The following is a 20,514-nucleotide window of genomic DNA, read 5'->3' as shown; positions in this document are numbered from 1 at the left end:
CCAGACCTTATTGAAGTCAATGGAGAGAAACCCTCTAATTTGACCAAGTTAGGGTCAGGTTTAATATATGTTACAAAACTGGTAGTCTGGCTTAGATTATTCAATGATTACTGAAATCAGTAATGATTTCTGACCTTCTGTTCAGTCTAACCACATATTGGTTCAAATCAGAAATTCACCATCATAATAAAAAATAAGGATATGAGACATTCCATCTGCCCAATAAAATAATTTTGAATCTGTGTCACAAGAAGCATAATATGTAGAAAAGTTTGACAAACTCAGGCATAAAACCTATAAACCTATATAACAAAACTAGCTGAAATGTATTCTTTGTTATCACTGGTTGGAAATAATTCTCTGAGAACGACTAAGATTAGTAAAATGTGAATTTCAGCCCTGTTATTTGTAAAAAAAGTAAAAACTATGCTCATGCACACTTTTAAATAAGCATAGTAGTCTCAAAATTTAATAACAAATATTAAAGTTAACCAGATTGAAATAAGCCCCTTAGCCGATTGTATCAAACTACACAAAAACTTCTTCCCTTACATATATTTTGTGTTTCTTGAGTTATTAATGTTGCCAGTCACCCCGTGAAGTGCACTGTTCGTAACACATTTCAAGCCAGATAAATATTGAGAAAAAGTGGTGCTCAGATATTTCATATTGTTGTTTCTGCCTTTTGCTAGCTCAGTGTTTCTGCAGTGAGTTTTAATATAGATAAAGCTGTTTCAAGGGAACTTAGATAGAAAAAGGAAATAAAATAGTTTGTGTATAAAGTTTAAAAAATACTGAAAATCTTACAAGGTTTGAAGTACAATGCAAACCTGTTTTAATAAGAGAAAGGTATTTCAGCCAATCTAGAGACTTAACATGTATCATTTGACATAAAACATTGGATTTATATTACAAGGTTTAAGCTGCTTGAAAGTTAGACACTGAGTTTGTCAAATAGGCTTCTTTTATAGTTAATAGACAACCATCTTCTGAAATGGTGTTTTAAGATGGTATATAAAGAACATAGATAGGGAGCTTAGTTAGCTTTAATATGGCTAAATCCACAGAAGCTATTAAATTAACCCAATCTGCCTCCTTCTTTTAAAAGATTAAAAAAAACCCAACAAACAAAACAGAAAAAAACAACCCAAAAAACACTGTCTGTTCTCTGTGAAACACTTCTTTCACTCTTCCACGTTTTCCTCACTTCGCTGGCTTGAAAACTTACATAAAAACCTCGCTATTTATTCTAGCCTAACCAGCATGACCTTACCTTGCATTTCTTCTGATCATTTCTGAGCCAAGATTGTAATGTAACCAGTTGTTACTTACCCATTCGAAGTTTAACTTACTAAGAAAGTACCCCAGCAACTTCCAGTCCTAAGAATTACTGGATATTCTACCCAATACTCACAGGAAAGTGTAGAAATAGTGGGTATGTCTATACTGTTCTACACCAGCGCCATTAACTTCCACAGCCTTGTGGGTAGATTGCTGACCATTGCCATGGCATAGACCAGGATCAACCTTTTATCAGCTGCAAGTGTGTTTGAAAGCCAGTGACTCACAGCACGTTCCGAGGGAGCCTGTAATACAGGGGCTGTATAAGCATGATCGTAAATACTCTGCAACTTGGTATCAAAAGGTGGCCCTCAGGCTTATGACACCATCCTATGCCTCAGAATTTGTGCATGGTGTCTTCTAAAATTCAGTGGTGAAGGCATAGCAAACTGTAAAAGCCCTCTCTGCTTGGTGATCGAGCTGCGCCATTAGAACTACATGGTGCCTCAAACAAAATGTGACATGGGCAAGAGGAATGATACATTTAACTGTCACTCTGAAAGAATTATGATTCCGATTGTAACTCTTGCCTGTCCCATCAGCTTCTTACGCACTGATAATTGCTGTGAGAGAGGTGTCAGATTCATCTGAAAGGTGGTGAGAGACTGGAACAGATTACCCAGAGAAGTTGTGGATGTCCCATTCAAGGTCAGGGTGGATGGGGGCTTTGGGCATCTTTCACTAAAGATGTGCCTGCCCATGGAAGGGGGTTGGACTAGATGATCTTTAAAGTTCCCTTCTGATACAAACTATTCCGTGATTCCATTATTCTGTTCCCATGTCCTAGACACTGAGGCAGGCAAAAATGCAGAGGTAGGTGCTTCAGAGAGATTTTGAGATACTGTGTTGGAAGATTGAAAAGGTGTTACCATTCCCACATAGTCCCTTCGCTGGGCTTCCACCAGGATTGACAAGACATTAGAGTCATCTCTTCAGAGAAAAAAGAACATAGTTTACCTCTCTGAATGGGAGGAAGAAGAAAGCAAGCAGCAAAATGTGCAAGTACAACTCACAAAAAAAAATCACAAAACCCCATGAAGTCATTAGGTAGATCATCCAATTAAATAAGGAGAATCTTCTGTGTATGCAGAAAACAAAGGAAAACATAGTCCAGAGGAAGTGTGTGGAAGAATCTCAGAAGGCTAGACAGATTTGCTGATTCTGAATGTGACAGAGTCCCAAGAGATGCTTTCCCGGTAATGATGGTCACAGCTCCCTCAGAGTCTTATACCTGCTGAATCACTGCTGTGCCTTCAAGAAGAAAATGTCTACATGATAGGTAATTGGGATACATGATAAGGGCTGCCCCATTAACATGTTGAAAGAGCAGTGCATAAATAGCCAATAAATCAGCTAGGACCTGGTGATTAGGCTTTGTCTACTCAGAAGTTTAGGTACAAGAACTGATCACTTTCATTAAATGCACATCTAGATATTTTCTCAGGAAAGGTAACTTCACTACCAAGACACTATATTTTAACTACCTGCTCTGCAACTCAAAGGAAAGCTAGAGAAGTTGACTGCTTATTACCTTTAACTTTGACAGTCATTTTAATATCTTTCCAAATAAAGTGAAAATTGTACTTAGATTTCTTGCACACTAGCCATTCATAAAATGCATGACATAGTTTTTTCTCCACAGGCTAGCATGTGCCTTTTGTCACATTGAATTTATCATTCTGTGACTGAAACCTTATTAAAAGTATTCACATTCTATATTCCCAGAAACACAATTTTGATTCAATATCAACCTGACATGAATATCACCCATGTTAATTGTTTAAAACATAAGAGATCAAAAATCCAGAAAAATAGCAAAGGTGCCTCATGATATACATTGTATTTCTCTAATTTAATAATAATGGAATTTTTACATGTACTAATTCTGTATCTTAGGAAGTTTTGATATGATTGTTTGATACTGTATAACTTGGGGAAAACTAGTGTGCATCTGATAATCTTATTACCTAAGTTTAAGGTTTTACTCCAAAGATATGAATATAGGAATGAGAAAGGGGAGTTTGGAGGAGGCTGTTGAGTTAATAAGACTGAATTGTGCCCAAATCCTTGTTTTGACGGATATTAATTCAGTTTTCTCTCACCCCCTCCTTTCTAATTCCTACTCAAAACTCCATGCATATTTTTATCCAAAGACAAAACCAGGCACAGCTGTCACTTCTAATTAAATTTCAGTAACTCAGGTTGAGTATTTGGGATTTTGATTTAATTGTGTTAGAACTATTTTCAATAAATACAGAGAAAAGCTGCCTTCTTTAATAGAACGGCAAATAGGAAAAAAATGTCCACCAAAAACATCTTGCGGGGATAAAAGAAAGGTTTTGTTCTCTGGGACTATATTGTCAAACACAGGGATAATATCCTCTATTTAGGTTGTGTGGCTACCTTGCCAAGCACCTTTATTTCTTAGAATTCATCCCTGCTTTCACAAAACACACTACATAATATTTAATAAAAGGAATCAAAAATACCTGTCATTTTTTCCAAAACAGGAACATATAGAATATGCACTTCTCCAAAGCTGTGTTTAATTATTTTTCATATGTTCCTAAAGAGATAAGGTCTGGTTTACAGTGTATTACTTTGCTCACTGAAGATCATATATACCATTGTGTAATCTATAACATATGCTTTGATTCTTATTTCTAAGAAAGAAAGGTAAAATCTAATGAAAAGAAAAAAAATATTTTTCTACTTTGTTTTAAATCTTATCTGATAACACATTTTAAATTTTACATTGTAGATGTCATATTCCTGGCAAGGTATTTTAACAGTATTAATTATGCAAACAAAAAGTATTTAACTGTTCCAACAACATGCAATTCCTCAGCTGGAAACTTTGAAAGGAAAACTTAATTAAATGTTATAAACAATGGTCTGGAACTGTTGAAATCAATGGGACAGCAACATAACTTTAGTGAATTGCACCAGGTTGAAGTAATTCTCTGCTGACTGTAATTGTGACCCCAGATCCCAGGAGAGGGATCTATTCAGCAACCTGAAGTACTAATACTAAAATTCCCACTAATTAAGTATTAGAATGACAGTGATAGTCTGGACTCATAATCTCAAAGGCTTTCTAAAAATTTTTTTTTCCTTTTTTTTTTTTTTTTTGAGATAGGCTTGAAAGATTGTCTGTGACTGGGAAAAGAGTTATATTTGGTCTTACTTAGTTTTTTTCCCTAACTGGAAGGAGAATATCATCTGGGGCCCTGGGACCCTCCTCCTTATCCCTCCTTCTGTGCTATAGACACTTTCAGTCTGCTCAGAAATATCTTGTCCGTATCATTGGAGAGTGAAAAACAAAAAACTGGTAACATTCAGAAAACAGTTACAGAACTAAGCAAAGGCTTCAGCAAAAGGCTCTATGTTTACTTGAATGAAAAAATGAAGATATTTAAATTTCAGAGGCTAAAAAGCGACTCATGAATAGTCTTCAAACACATCTGTCCGATCACATACAGATATGTATGTCTACATTGTACCTAGTCATGAAGACTCTTATTATGATCTTCCAAGACATGATTCATCTCATCCTAAAGTAGGTACCTACTTTTAGACAGATGAATCTCACTGTAAAAAACCCTGATTTCTCTTTGCAGTTTATTAAAGGAGCCTAAGGTGACTAGTTATAAATGTGGACATTTTAAGCTTAGATGAGGTTAATTTCTCCTTAAAAGGCTCAATTAAATTGTCCAGATATAGCTGTCAAATACCTTTATAAATGTCATAGTATCTCCTACCTGACCTCTAGCTGGTGTTCCAGAACAATGCAGATCTTCCATATATCCTGTGTCATAGCTGATAAGCCTGTGTGGATATCTTTAATACCCTGGGGTATCTTAAATGGCACTACATGCCCTATGTTTAGACAGCTGAACTGAGCCTTAAATGTACACAGAAATTTCCAATTTTTCAAGTTTCAGTGAGCATTAACAACTGGATGTATTTTTATTTGTAAGGTGAAGACAGCTCAGCTTTATACAGCCAACCACAAACAGCCTCAAAATAGCCTGGCTAGCTAGCTGCTGATCATGAAACAAATGTAAAAACAGCATTACAAAAAAAAAAAAAAAGTGTTATTTGCATTTATTCTAACTCATTGATAAGATAAACCAGAGGCAATCTGAAATATTATCTGCAACAAGTAGAAGGAAATGGATAGTGATGGTCAACTGTTCGTAGTAGATACGTTAAAACCTCTAACTGAATCAAAAAAAACAAAACGTTATGTATGCTTCCTCAGAGCCCTGGGAGATTGATGGGAGTCCAAGAAACTATTCAAGGGACACAGACATCCCTACAGCAACACATCAGCTCTTATCAAACCTCTTATACGTATATGTATGATATATATCAATATATATATAAAGGGTAGGTGGTGTACACACACCCATACCTTTGTTTATTTGTATATAGAATTACAGAATAATTTAGGTGGGAAAGCATCCAGTTAGATCAGATTGCTCAGGGACTTGGCCAGCTGAATTCTGGAAAGCTCCAGGAATGAAGATGCCACAAACTCTGAGAAACCTTATTCCACTATATCATCACCCTCACAGTAAAAATATAAAAATAAATTTAAAAAAGGAAGTAAAAATGCTCCACTCAGAAACATCTGTGTTTGCAGCCTTTTGTGCTATCACTGCTATTATCATGATGCACCTTTGGGAAGAATTTGGTTAACTCTTCACTATTCTTTTAGCTTTCTCCCAAAAAGTAGTTATAGACAGCTACAAGATCTCCCCTTAGCCTTCTGTTTTTCAGATTGAACAAAGCCAGTTTTCTCAATAGTAGTAAATACTGAGTTATTTAATATTTCCTGTGGTTGCTGATAGTAAGGTCAAGTGCTGCATGACAATTGTCATGTGGTGTTGCTCTATATGTAGTATGAGGTGTTCTGATGAGTCTGGGATACAGAGATTCCTTTCACAGCTTTTGGTTGGTAAGCAGACCAACTGGTTAGCAAAGTAAAAATATGTATTCAGTCTATTAGACTGATTGGTTTCCCTTAGTTGGCGTGAAGCATGAATTCCAAGTGTGGAAAAAAATTGTAATAGATTACTGTTCGTCTGTATAACAGAATAGCAATACTCAAGGTTTAGTTTGTTTGTCTTAACTTTAGACATATGTAATTAAAAGCTCTAAATCTGGATTAGTCACTCTCATACACCTATACAGTAAGTGATAAAAGCCCCCTATGTTCACAGGGAAATTCATCTGAATGTAAAAGAATTACTGAAAATAAAATAATTTACTCTGAGGATTTATATTTTTCTCTGTTTACTTAAAAAAACTACAAATTAATTGCTGAGTACAGTCACTTTCCTAGACTTGAATACCTAGGAGAAGCCAAATAGATCTGAATGCATTCAACTTAAACTGGAAATAAAGTGCACTATGCAAGGAAGAAAATGCTGGTTTTGCTTGGTTTTCTTTCTTTGTGAGCTTGTATGAAGACTGTGATTCACAACTGGAACAATTTGTCAAAGCCTATAGTGAGATTCTGCAGGACTGAACAATTTCTTTTCATACTGACACTTTAAAAAGATTAATTATGTCTTCTGATATTTATATATATATCAGAAATAAATAATTTATTGACATAAACTCCGGTTGTCTTATCCTCATCATTTATTAAACCATCTAAACATGCACAGAGATGGATATTCTGAAAAACTGTTTACTATTTGTGTACAAATAGGCAGATATTTCTCTGTCCACCTACATGCAGGGGCTATAATTATATTTTTCTCTTTGAACTAATGTCAAAGTTATGATTCGTATCTGATTTACACCTACCCCCCTCAAAAACTTGCTGCTTCAATCACATTTACAGCTATACTGGGTGTGTGGTCCAAATAAAGATCTTGTAAGCCATTTTTAATCTCTCAACTTTTTTATGGGAAAAAAAAATAGATCCTGGCACTTGGTTTTTCACTGTCACTTCTGAAGGCTTTTTTTTTTTTTTTTTTTATTACTGACTGAAGGTCAACAGACACAAAACTGACTAATATCTTTTTCCAGTCTTAATAATATATTTTATCTGTGGATAAAAGATACCTAAATTTAGTTTCCTAAACCCCAAAAGAGTGCTTGATCTAAAGTATGTTGAAATGGCTGGAAACCTTTTGAAATTACAGGAAATCTTACCATTGACAACAATAGCTTTTGGATCAGGGAGTGAGAAGCTTGAGCAGCTTCATTTTCAAAAGCTCTGTGTGTCTGTGTATTCTCATTGATGTCAGGGGATTAAAAGGAAAATAAAAGACCAATCTTGTCTAAATGCAGCAAATGAAACAAGCAATAAGGCAAAGTACATTTGAGAGGGAGATCAATATTGACCTATTTTGGGGCAACTTATGATTTTTTTGTTTTGTTTTTCTGTCATTGTTCTTTGAAGTTACATGTATACATTTGTTCTCCTTTTCCCTGAGCATCATATAAGCAAACAAAAAGTAGTGACATGGAAGCACAAGCAAAAGAACTGACCTGTCAGCAGCCACCTAGGACTTCAATGTTTTTTTCAAAAAAAAACCACAAACCAAAACAAAACACAAACCATCATAGAAAGAAGATAAAAAACCCTTTACACGAAAACTTCATGGTAACAACTGTAGGCGCCCTCAAGTGTAGGAAACCTTTTATCTTACAACTTGTCATACTGAATTTTATGGATTTCTACCTACTTACAAAAGTAGTAAGCTCCACAACTAAAACACATTTCTTTGCATAGATATAAATTCTATTGAAATAAGTATTTACAGAGATTCTTAGGTATAATTTTTATGCTCAATTTTACAAGGTCACCATTGAGATCAGCTATCTATGAACTTCATAAAGATCCATATACCTGGGCATTTATGACCAAACTTTCACTAAAGTCTCACTGAACAAAGCAAAAACAGCAAAGGTTTTGGAAGTTCCACTTTAAAGCTATCCATATCCCCATGCCCCTACCTGTCCTTTTGCAAGAAATCTTTTCCTGCACTTTTCTGAGAAACTTTCAGCTACACTAAAGATGGTTGTACATGTCATCTTGATGATATGGTAGAAGAAGAGGAGAAAGGACGGGAAATATACTATTCTACTCTTGCTGTTTTTTAAACCTGCTCCTTTTTTCAGGATGAAGCTTCACAAAACAGATGAGCCAGTCAAGTTGTGAGTCTAGTATGTATCTAAAACAAGAAGTTATCCCATCTCTCCCTCCAGCTTTTGTCCCTCTATGTTCAACTTATTAGTGATGCTTCTCTTGAGCCAGTCAAGTGCTCATCTAATTCCTCAATGAACTGGTTCATGTAATTCAACCACAAAAAATGCAGCCCAGGGGGGAAAACAGCTCAAAACAACAGATGGATTTTTGACTGTGTAGGGAGATGTAATGCTTCACCAAAGTCTAAGGAGGGATGGAGTACACAAAAGAGAGGGCACTGTATGCTTGACCATGCAGCTAGGAACAAGGATGAAAGGGGAAATGAGTAGATCTTCATGGAAACTGAGTTGTGAATTCAGCACGGATACTTTGGGAAATTTCAACAAGAGAGGCTAATTTTAGTTACCTTTTGCATTACATTATGCCTTCTCTGCCTCTAAAGAAAAACATGTTATAAGTAATAAATTTTGTCCATTAATAAATCAAATTAAACCCCACCCAGTACAGAAGGCAAAAGAAGAGGAAAAGGAGAGAAATTATCTGTGGACCAGAAAGTACATCTACAGAGAAAACGAAGCATCAGAAACAGACTAGCTTCTGCTTTTCTGAGGTATTGACCCAGTGTGTCAGAGTCACTCATTGAATGTATTTGATAAAGTAAAGAAGACCAAAATTAACAGAACCACGACAGACATGAAGGATCAGGCAGGAGAGAGGCTATCGCTTTGTCTTGGGTAGCACCTTTTTAATGATTGATACAACCAAAAAAGCTAGGAAAACATCAGAATATTTACTGTGAACAAAAAGGTGGGAGACACTGTCAATTCAGAATAAAGTTGAGGTACAATACCACTGAGCTGAGGCCATACAGTTGCCATTAACACTATGGTACTGGATTGTTCTTACCCACAGTGGCAGAGATGGAGGATCAAGAGTTCTTTGAGGAAGGAGGCTGGAACTGAAATGTTCTTATGTCTTCACTATCTTTCCACTCTCATCTCTGGTATTTATAACCTTTGCAGTGCCCAAAAGAAAAGGCAGTGATCTCATGTGCTCCTGACGCAGTTTGTCTTATTTTTACAATTGAATCTTACCAAGGTTTCACTAAGCATCTTTCCTGCTTATTCATCAGAATTGTTGGTGTTCCATGAAACACCCTTCCTGTTTATTATCACAATCTTGTGATATCTTGCAGATTTTACTATTTGCACTTGGTTTCCTATATGTCATTTGTTCATACGTACGATGTTTTCCTTTGCTTATTTTCAATTACGTAATATTTATACATTTATGTTTAAACTGTGTCACAAAACACTTGTTACTGGTTATGCAAATAGTATTATAACAATTCTGGAAAATACTTAGCTGTTATTGTGTTTCTGACTGAGTTGAAGACTAGCAAATATTGAGAAGGAAAATGTAAAGGACAATGCTTTCCTTTAAGTGCTCCCCTGTTTATAGACTGACTGAATACAAAATTTAAATCATCTGTATTTAGGTTCAAGATTATTTGAGGCTAGCTCAGTAAATTTGCAGATCACACCAAGTTGGGTGGGAGTGTTGGTCTGCTTGAGGGTAGGAAGGCTCTACACAGGGATAACTATACTACTATAAGTCATTTTGTTTAATGGAGAAAGGAAGCAGTTTAATAGAACATCGTCACATTGCTATACAATCCATGTTTCCTGCTTTGGAACTGAATATGTTACACAGCATTTGCAGAGGAACAGGAAACCACACACCTATGACATTCTGTGACATATGACCTATGACATATCTCATTTCCTCATTCCTTGATGGAATTGTGTTCATAATATGTTGTTTTATTCTTTAAATGAGAATTCAAACCATATTGTAATATTTACTTTTTTAACATGTGTGGGCTTTTTTTTTCACTTTCCATGCCAAGATGATTTATTTGTTTGCTTGTTTGTTTGTTTGTGTAATTAAACTGGAATTAATCACTGTTAGAAAACTAAAGAGCAAATGTAGCAAAAAGGAGACCAAAGTAGGTGGTAGTTTAAGCGGTAATCAATGTCTTCAAAATGTATGGCAATTTTCCTTTCAGGCTGCGATAGTCCCACAACCTCACAGCTCTGCTAGAACTAGAAGTAAGTTAAATGCTGCATTAGAAACTAACCAAAGATATTGCGAATGGATGAGGCTTTCAGGATATTATTAATATTCTTTGGGTGTCTTCTACTTATAGTGGTGTAAAAGGAAAAAAAAATGAAGGTAGGAGTTAATCTGCTTTTCTTATGCAACTACCTCATACCACAGCTTAGATGGCTGCATGAATACCTAACTTCTGCTGTCTTTTTTGAACTCCCTCTATTGTCTGGAGAAAAATAAACACCTCATTCTACCTAAATTAGACACTCACCTTAAAATAGGGTAAATTGTTCACTGGTGGTGTATTGACTGCAGGTAGAATTGTGGTTGATTAGTCCTGTGCAGACAACTGAAACGAGGATTTAACTTATTTCTACTTTAAAAAATCTAATGCTTCTTGAAGAATTGTAGAGGGAATGTCAATGACAAGACTTCAGGACTGTGTTTTTCAACAGCTGAAAATAAGTGTGTTAAATCTCAGCACTTTCTTAAACGAGTTTACTAAAGCTTAGGTTCAAGGTTAAGATAGGTACTGAAGTAAAGCGTATCAGATCTTATTGTGAAAGGACTCTTTTCCTTTATTGTTTTAAATATCCCTGATTCTATTTGGCTTTACAGTACAACAAATACCTTCTCTCTTTTGCTAGAACTTTTGCTTAGAACATTCAGAAATGAGGAGGAGATAGTTAAGGGATGTTAAGAGCAGCCGCCTTCTCCAGCTGCTCCATCCCAGGACTCCTCCTGCCCGACCACTGGACCCCAACTTGGTGTGTGAAAACACGCACACAAATACACACATACACGCTTTCACTTGCACACTTGCACACATGCACATACATACACGTGCGACACCGCCGGTCCCACAGACAGACACAGACAAGGTGCTGCTTCCAGCAGCACCCACATTCAGGACTCACACCAGACACAGGCACAGACCTCCATGTCTTCTCCTCCTTTTGGGCTGGCAGAGGCAGAAGGTCACTGGTGCAGCGCACACACCACACTCCCCAGGTTCATAAGCACACGCATACACGTGGATCCCCTAAGCACTAACATGGCCCCTCTGCCTGCCTGGCACCCCAGCCCAGATATCCCTGGTAGCTGGCACTGACCCCTTACACACATCACGGAGCGTGATTACACTGAGAGATCACTATGAGAAGATTTAATGGGATAGGGCAAACTGCAGTGATTAAGCACAGGGCTCAGGCAGACAAGTGTACTGACCAGCATCATTTTGCACGCTAACCTCTTTTATATAATTTTCTGTCTACCTTCTGTTGTTCATCTCTGCTCCCCCTTCCCTGCACATTCCCCCATAGGTCTGCACAGCTCTTTCAATGCACACACCCCTCCCAGTCCAGGTCTCCCCTGGTTTACAGTCTTACCAGTTGCAAAGTCCAGTAATTGGCGCCTGTAGTTTCTTGATAGCCCGTCAGTGAGTGTCAGTGGTGAGGTCTGTGTCTTGCCTCCATTTGTGTATTGTCAGGTCTATGTATCTCAGTACCTCCCTTATCATTTGTCCCTCAGGTTTGTGTCCCTGTGTGTTCTTGTTTATTATCCCCTTTCTTATTATCCCTTTTTTGCATTGAAAAATGTCGTTGACCAAGTAGCCTTAAAAGAGCAGGTGTTCCCTCCTTCTTCTTACCCTTACAGAGATCACTTACTCATTAGCTACAGAGATTTTGGGGAGGGACTCCAGGGATGACGAGGGACAATTTATGAGGGAGGGTAGTGATAGGATGAAGGGTAACAGTTTTGAACTGAAAGAGGGGAGAAATAGACTAGATATTAGCAAGAAATTCTTTACTGTGATGGTGGTGAGACACTAGAACAGGTTGCTCAGAGAGGCTGTGGATGCCCCATCCCTGGAAGTGTTCAAGGTCAGGCTGGATGAGGCTTTGAGCAGCCTGGTCTAGTGGGAGGTGTCCCTGCCCAGGGCAGGGGGGTTGGAACTAGATGATCTTGAAGGTCCCTTCCAACCCCAACCATTTGATGATTCCATGATTCCATGATTCTTTGATTCTATGATTCTATGATTTTACTATTGAATCCACAGTAAAACCAGCCAACAAACCAACCAACAAAAATCCCAAACACCCTCCTCCTAAACCAAACCCACAAGCAAAAAAAACCCCAGCCCCAAAAAAACCCTGTTACCTGGTTATTGGATATTTGAGTATCGTAATATATTGGAGAAGTCTCAAAAGTGCCAAAGGAATAGTCAAATAGTCAAATTAACTATCCCACCTGCTTTCTATCAGATTGTTTGACATGTCTTAATTCTGATAATGCTTCATTCATCCACAGAACCTCAAGAATAGTGTCAAGATTCAAGTGTATAGAACAAAAATGAAGAAATGGATGATTTGGCCAAAAAAACATGGGCTTTCTAAGCACACAAAATCCCCAAAAAGTTATGTTTTCTTGTACTTTTATGAAGTATTTGTGTTCAGCTCAGAAAAAATAGTCCTACTAAATTGTAGGGCAAGTTCTTTGACAGAAACTCTAGTGAGGACAAGCTTCTGAAACAGGACTTCATTTCAGAGAGTTGAATAAATTAGCCTGTTTCAGAAAAAAAAAAAAAAAAAAAAAGCCACCCCTTCAAAAAAACCCCAAAACTCAACCCCCCCCGATTCCTTACTAAAAATGGAAACCAAATAATGCAAAAGGTTGCAGGCAGAGATCTTTGCTACTACAGAAATATTTCAAATTAGGTAGTGTTTCAAATTAGGTACTGTCTTGAAGTGTGGGATTTTGCAGACTAAAGCAAACTGTCAAGATTTCTATATGGTGATATATACCTTGTAATCACAGCCCTCTCTAGTAGCAAGAGAATACATTCAGCATAATGAGAAATAGTCAGCTGTTTTAAGATTAAAATAAAAATGAAAGTTAAGAGTATATTTGAAAACTGTTACTTGGTCTTACAGATATATGGCATGGTTCTTTAAGATTTGAAGATTCAATAAAATTTACTGAATTTATATATACTGAAAGTGATTATGTGTATAGAAGACTTGTCATTTTAAAGGAAGGCTTAGGAGGGAAAAGCTGAGAGAATAAAGATGCAACACTGCATTTTCTTTTTTCATGTTAGCATGAATTTTCAGGTAAAAAAGACCCAGAGGTCAGCAGTAAAAAGGTTCTGTTGTACTTTGTGATCTTTCAGGATCCAAGACACACATTTTTAAAATAAAATAAAATAAGAGTCATACACAAGGAAGAAAAGGAAACGCAAAGAAAAACCTTGAAATTGAACCAATGTGTACTGATAAGTAGAGGGATGGTAGTTTTGTTTGCCTCTTTGCTTTATATATATATAAAGAAAAAATGGTAATCGTATAGTCCATGATGACTTACCATGGCTTTGGGTGCACCTTATATCATGTCTGTCTGTTATATGCTGTAAGATATCTTCCTGCACTTTATTAAATAAAATGATGATGTCTGAACTATTGGCACACTTATTTCCTAGACTTCTTTTTTCTTTTTGATTGTTTCCTTGACTGATAACAGACATCCCCACTCTACTTCAAATTTCAGGTTACTGTTACATTTTGTTTGAAACTTTCAACAGTGAGGTCAGTCAAGAAGCAATGAAGTTGAAAATTATCGTTTCCCTAGAATAATTTCAGAAACATATCACATGGAGCTGTGTTTTCCCACAAACTCATGCATTTTTATTATTACTGTTTTCCAATGCCCAGAAGCATTGACGGATGTTATATGGAAACAATATCACTAAAATAACCCATGTGTATTTACTGTCTCTAGGACCTTCCCACTGGAACACAGAAGTAGAAGGTGATATCAAAAGATAAGGCAATAATAATGGTCATATTGGCATTTGTAAAAATGTTTCTGTCTGTTTCATACTTCTTTTACTTTGTCTCTCCTTTTACATTTTCTCTTCCCAAGGCCCTCATGATTTACCTGATGCAATTATTTTGCCGATCTTAAACACAAGATAAACTGTAATAGGTTGAAGATAATTTCACCCTCTTCTCCCCATTTGCACTCAACAGTGAGGGGCAAAGGGTATCTATGGTGGCTTAGCAGCCTAACGAAGATTTAAATTGTTTCATTAAACTTTACTGTTGAGGAGCATTTAACACACATACATGGTCAGTTATGGTAATTCAGCTCATTGGTTCAGTATTCGTTAGTGCACTGACATCAAACCTGCTATTTCCTAATAGCTATACATGTAAAATGTCTCCAGTTTATTCTTATGTTTCCTACTGCATGTTTATGGTCTAGTCCATTCTCCTTCCACAAGGAGGAGAGAACAAAAAATGCACAGCTAGAAAAGATCAGTCAGAAAGGTAGCATCTTATGATTTGAAAATATCTATACATATTTACTTCCTCAACTTTGCTACAACTTTCCCAAGCTAGGGAAAGCTTATCCTGATGAATAAGCAGGATGGATGATGAATAATGGAGTGAATCTTGCTTGGTTTTAGAATCATAGAACCATTTAGGTTGGAAAAGACCTTTGAGATCATCAATTCCAACCACAAACCTGACACTACCAAGTCCACTAATAAACCATGTCCCAAAGTGCCACGTCTACAAGCTAATAAGCCTTCAAAATACTTTAGGAGAATCGCTGAAAACATCAACCACATATTTCATTGTTTACCTTTAAAAACATACTATTTTTGCCATCTTCCTACCTACACATAAACCAGTGTATGCTTTTTTTCATCTTACCTGGATATCATCCAGATCAGTAACACTAATGATAACGTGTCAGAATTATTGCTTGATTATTCTCAGTATCTCTACCTTTACCTAAAAAAGTACACTATATTCTTAAGTAATTTTGAATAGTACTTATTCCACCTAGCTTCAAATGCCTGAAGTTAGATGTCTGGTTTAATTCAGTTTTCTAGTCTTTTTCTATGCTCAGAGGACAATTTGTTTCTTTCAGGGAAGAGATTAAATCCTAAGAGAAGTTTAAGATATGTGGAAAGAATTTTGGCAACAGCTATCATGACAATGTATGACAATAAAATTTGCTTCAGTTACAAAAAAGATTTCTTAATATTGCTGTAATTGTGTTATTAAATGTCTTACAATTCCATAAAGCCCCTCAGGTTTAATACCTAATCCTGAACAGGACTTCTTTCATAAGACTCGGAGGAAATAATTTACATGACTTTGGTGCCAATGCTGCTGCTGGATTCCCTGTCCCACATATGCATTTTGAACGTAATTAAAAAGTAGCACTTTCTTACTTTAAAAACCGCACAAAACGACACTGCGGCTTGAGATCACCTGTATTCTTAGTAAACTCTAGGGATTACAAAAGACTGCCTGTCTGCAAATCCCTCAGCAATGTTTATTTCCTATACCTTAATTAATATACAGTAGGAAAAAATGTTTAGATAGACAGAAAAGTGATGCTGACAGAAGACAGACAAGTCATGCTGAGAGAAAGAAATGCTGAATATATCAAAAGCGGCTAGAAATACATTATATTATTCTTACTACCTAGCAAGACAATAGAGGGAGACCCTACATGGCACAAAACTCTCAGGTGTTTATTTTAATATTGTCAAGTAGATTATTAAAGCCTGGGCATGTTTTATTTTATGCAGTTCTTAGCCTTCAAAACAAAGAAGAAGCAACTTTCGCTCACTGTGTAAAAAAAAAAAAAAATAAAAAAAAATTAATAGTAATGTCTACTTTTTCTTTGTTTTTTTTTTTTTCCTGGCACTTTGAAGCAGTCCTAAGTTTCTCCAAAATTGCTGCAACAGGTTAACCCTGCAATGACGGTGTCTCTTAGTTTCACAAAACTAGAATGTATTTCATATGATTAAGACTTTCTGCAGTTACTTATCATTTAATAAAACACAGGTGGTAGTAGCCAGATATTATTAAAACAAACATCTTTAGTTCCTTTGAGTAACAGCAGAACTTTGTCTATTTTTAGACCATGAAAAGATTTTGTTCTTTTATATACTATGGATTTATGCAAATTTCATGAAGGATTTTTTATGTAAGTTCCCTCTGATTTATATCTTATTGTAAAAAAATAAAAATTATATTTGACCATCAAATAAAAATCTTGAGATTAACTAACACTCTGAACTGTTTATTCATAAATTTCAATTTAAATGATGCCCCCATTTTAGTCTTCTACAAAACATTGTTAAAACCAGAATAATTTCTTTGAGTGAGAACTAGACTGAAAATATCTCCAATCTACTGACAGTTTATTGGGAAGAAACTAATTTTTTCTCAGTATCATCATGCACAAAAGCAGGTGTAACATACTGTTATTCATCAGCTGCCCTAATAAAACTGAACTTAAAAAAAAAAAAAAAAAGAAGAATTGTGGGGAAACCATCTCCATAAGGAAATTAAGGAACTGGTGGTGGGGATTTTAACTTGACTAAAACAGAGCTTAATTTGGAATTGTTTGGCCTTGATCTAGTAAAAAAAATGTGAAAGCTTAAAAAGTCAAATGCCCACCCTGTTTAAAGTATATTAACCCATTACCCATTGATAAAAAAATAATGAAACTTTAATTGTGGTGGAGTATCAGAAATTGTTCCTTCATTTGAAGGTGGCAATTTACAGCAATGAATAGTGCTTTGCTGGACAGGTTTCCTAAGAGTTGACTCCTTGTATATCGTTACTTGAGCACAGCAGATCACATACAGACATTATGACCTTATTACCCGTATCTACAGGATAAGCATGATCGCCATCTATAAAGCTGGAAAAGTTATCTACAGGTGGTGAAACTTATAGTAGCTGAGAGGTTTCACTTAGAAAATTAACATTACTGGGTTTTGGCAATTCCCATCTTCCTTTGTTTTTAAAAGTATTCATGAATCTCCAGAGGCTACTTAAGTTTTTTGAAAGCTGAATTGAAAGTTCTGTCATTTCTGTCATTGTTTTGACAACCCAAATCAAACATTTCTTTAAATGTTAATGGTGAAGACTTCCAATTCTTAAAATGATCCCATGAGAATATAATTAAATTGGCTTTTTAAAACAGCTCTTTAGATATTGATTATATGAATACAGAAAAAGTAAAAAGTGGAATTTAAATTCCTTTTTTTATTAACACGTGTTCTTAGCCCTTGTATTCTAGTAGGGGCAATTGTTGTATAATACTATATATTTATTTATTTTAAAAAAATTGAGAGGAACATTTAAAAGAGAGCATGGAAGAAAAAAGAAGTGCTCTAAGTTTTTGAGTAATTGGCAAGGAATGGAAATATTTAAATTAGCTGGATTTTTTCTTATGATTTTACAGAAAAAAAAAAATCAGAAAAAAGTCTATTTGTCTTTTACAACAGAGAAAAGGACAGAAGGAACTGGAAATAGGGTTAAACTGGCCAGAAACCAATACTACCTTCATTGAAATCTCTGTGAAATTGTCGTCTAATGCAGTTCTTAGTACTCAAGTCGTCTAGCAATGCCATGCTTATACAAAATAGGCATGCAAGGATCCTTGGCCATACCAGGCTTTAGCAAGAATCTAGAGGTCTATAGAAGAAACATCTACATCTCAGTTAGTTACTTTACATGACCTTAAAATTCAAGGAAGAGAAATAAATTTTTCAGTCATTATTCTTGCAACCTGTTTTAGATAGGTAAGTTAGTATAAAACATATAAGCTGGTATCTATAGTATCTTAAGTTGGTATAAGAAGTATGATTCTCTCTATTGTCTGTCAAGGAAAGCTGCGATGTCACAGACGTCTGTACTTTAGATCCAACGGGAATTGTTTAGATGAATTCCTGTGCCACAGCTTGCTAAGATCCACAACCTGTCTTCCCTCTGTCTTAGATCCTGTCCCTCAAAACTGATTCCAAGGTCAGCTTTCTAAGGAAGTAGGTCCCTTCACAGCATCACAAACACTCTGTGAATTATCAGCTCTGAGCTTATGAGAAGATAAAAAAATTGCAACCAGGCTAGTCAGTGAGAGGGATATGCCAGACTCATAAATACACATACTGTGAGCTTCACAGCAAGACCTAAAAATCCAGGCCTTCTTTAATTACAAAATGAGAAAGTCTGGAGCTGTTCTTCTGTGTTTTTTAGGCACCAGATGTCCTGGAAAGGAAAAAAAAGAGTTTAGAAGCAAGAAGCAAGAATGGTTAAAATAAAGTATGAACAGGAAGAAAGTATATATGCACACATGGCTTATTAAGTCACATAAGGCTCATCACTCCAAGGTTTCAAAATACAATCTTAATTTTGGACTTTTAGTTAATCACACAATTAAACAATGTTGCAGTATCTTATTTTTTGTTAGTGTAGATCTTTGTTCAAAACATATGAAAGTAGATGAAAAAAATAGCCATTGATTTCACTGGGTTTTATATAAGGCTCTTTGAGCTGCATTTTTACATAGAATTTTCTTATTCTTTATACATTATAGACACTGATGAAAAAGCAAACTGAAATAATCAAAGAAATAATATTTTTATATGATTTTTTTTTTTTCCCTGGAGCCCATAGGACACTTTCTCTTCTCTTTTGCTCTGTAGTTTGAACTCATGTCCCCAGAATAAAAAGACGACTTTGTTTATTTTGGGGGCTAGAAGATATTATGTTGTTATTCCTAGTGCTGTCATTTTATTGGCCTGACAAAGAAGGCCCTCAGGAATTGTCTGGTCTGTCTGAGTCTGAGCTGATAGCTTTAACTGTTATAGCAATTATACTGGAGAAGGTGACTATTGCCTAACTTGGCTTGGCTTAACTCTGTTATTACCCTTTATGGCAAAGATCTAACAATCCTATGCAGTCACTAAAAAAAAAAAACAAAAAACCAACAAACACACCTAACATTAGCCCTTTATAGTGTTTTGGAAAATTATTAAGCTGTTATAACTAATAGCTAAGTGGTGTAAACAGTCAAATGTTTGATGGAAACAAAGGGAAAAGAAGAGCAGCTAAGCAGACTCTGTTAAGAAAATCTATAAAAAAATCCCCAAGTGGCCCCAAGACTGAGGTAAACTTCCACCGTGAGCATCCTATTTTTCCTAGCAAAGACCTAACAAAGCTGATGACTCCTTTTTACCTCCCTCACCCTCATCCTTTGACAGGAGTGAACCTGCAGGTGTTACGACTCAGAGGTAGACCAAAGTGAGAATAATCCCAGGGAAACGGGGGTTGATACTAGGAAGCCCATGTCTTCACTGTGTCAATGACTTGTGAACATTACTATCATTGTAATTGGACCAATAATAACTGGGTTTTGTATATTAATTAGACTGTTAAGGCTTTAATTAGACTAACAATAAATAATAAAACACATATCTGTTGTGCTTCTCTTTACCCATAGAAAAATTTTAAGCATAACAGTTTCAATAAATATGCCATTACTCTGTCTAAAACTCAAGAAAACACCAATCTCTGCTTAGGTCATCTGGACTTGGTATTCATTTTCATGGTCGTTGGATGAGATTACTTAAGGAAAGGCATATTGTTATTCCTTTTGTCTACCATATGTACAATTCTTATTAAACATCAGGGTTTTTTTCCTATTAAAAATGTTGCTTTTTCTCCTTTGCTAAGGAACCTAGCCTTTGTTCAGGAATCTACTACTGTGTGAGCACTGTGGAAGAGCACAAAAGCTACATTTAGGCTAGTAAATTAAACATGTCTAGGACTGTTGTTTGGTTTTGAGGCCAGCTGGCACAGAACAGCTTGTATTCATATTATTAAATTCTCTTACTCTCCAAACAGTATGGCCACGTCCTAATTAAGAATCCTTTTTCTTCTATGGTATCTCCCAGAACATACTTGTGAATAACTGGGAAAAGTGTTACTTGGCTCATGCAAGACTGTGCCAGGGGCTGTTCTTACAACTGAACATTATGGAGACTTGATTTCTAATGACTGGGAAGTGGTAATATA

Source organism: Larus michahellis, chromosome 1, assembly GCF_964199755.1.
Source record: "Larus michahellis chromosome 1, bLarMic1.1, whole genome shotgun sequence".
Lineage (NCBI taxonomy): Eukaryota > Metazoa > Chordata > Aves > Charadriiformes > Laridae > Larus > Larus michahellis.
This window is presented reverse-complemented; position numbering follows the sequence as displayed.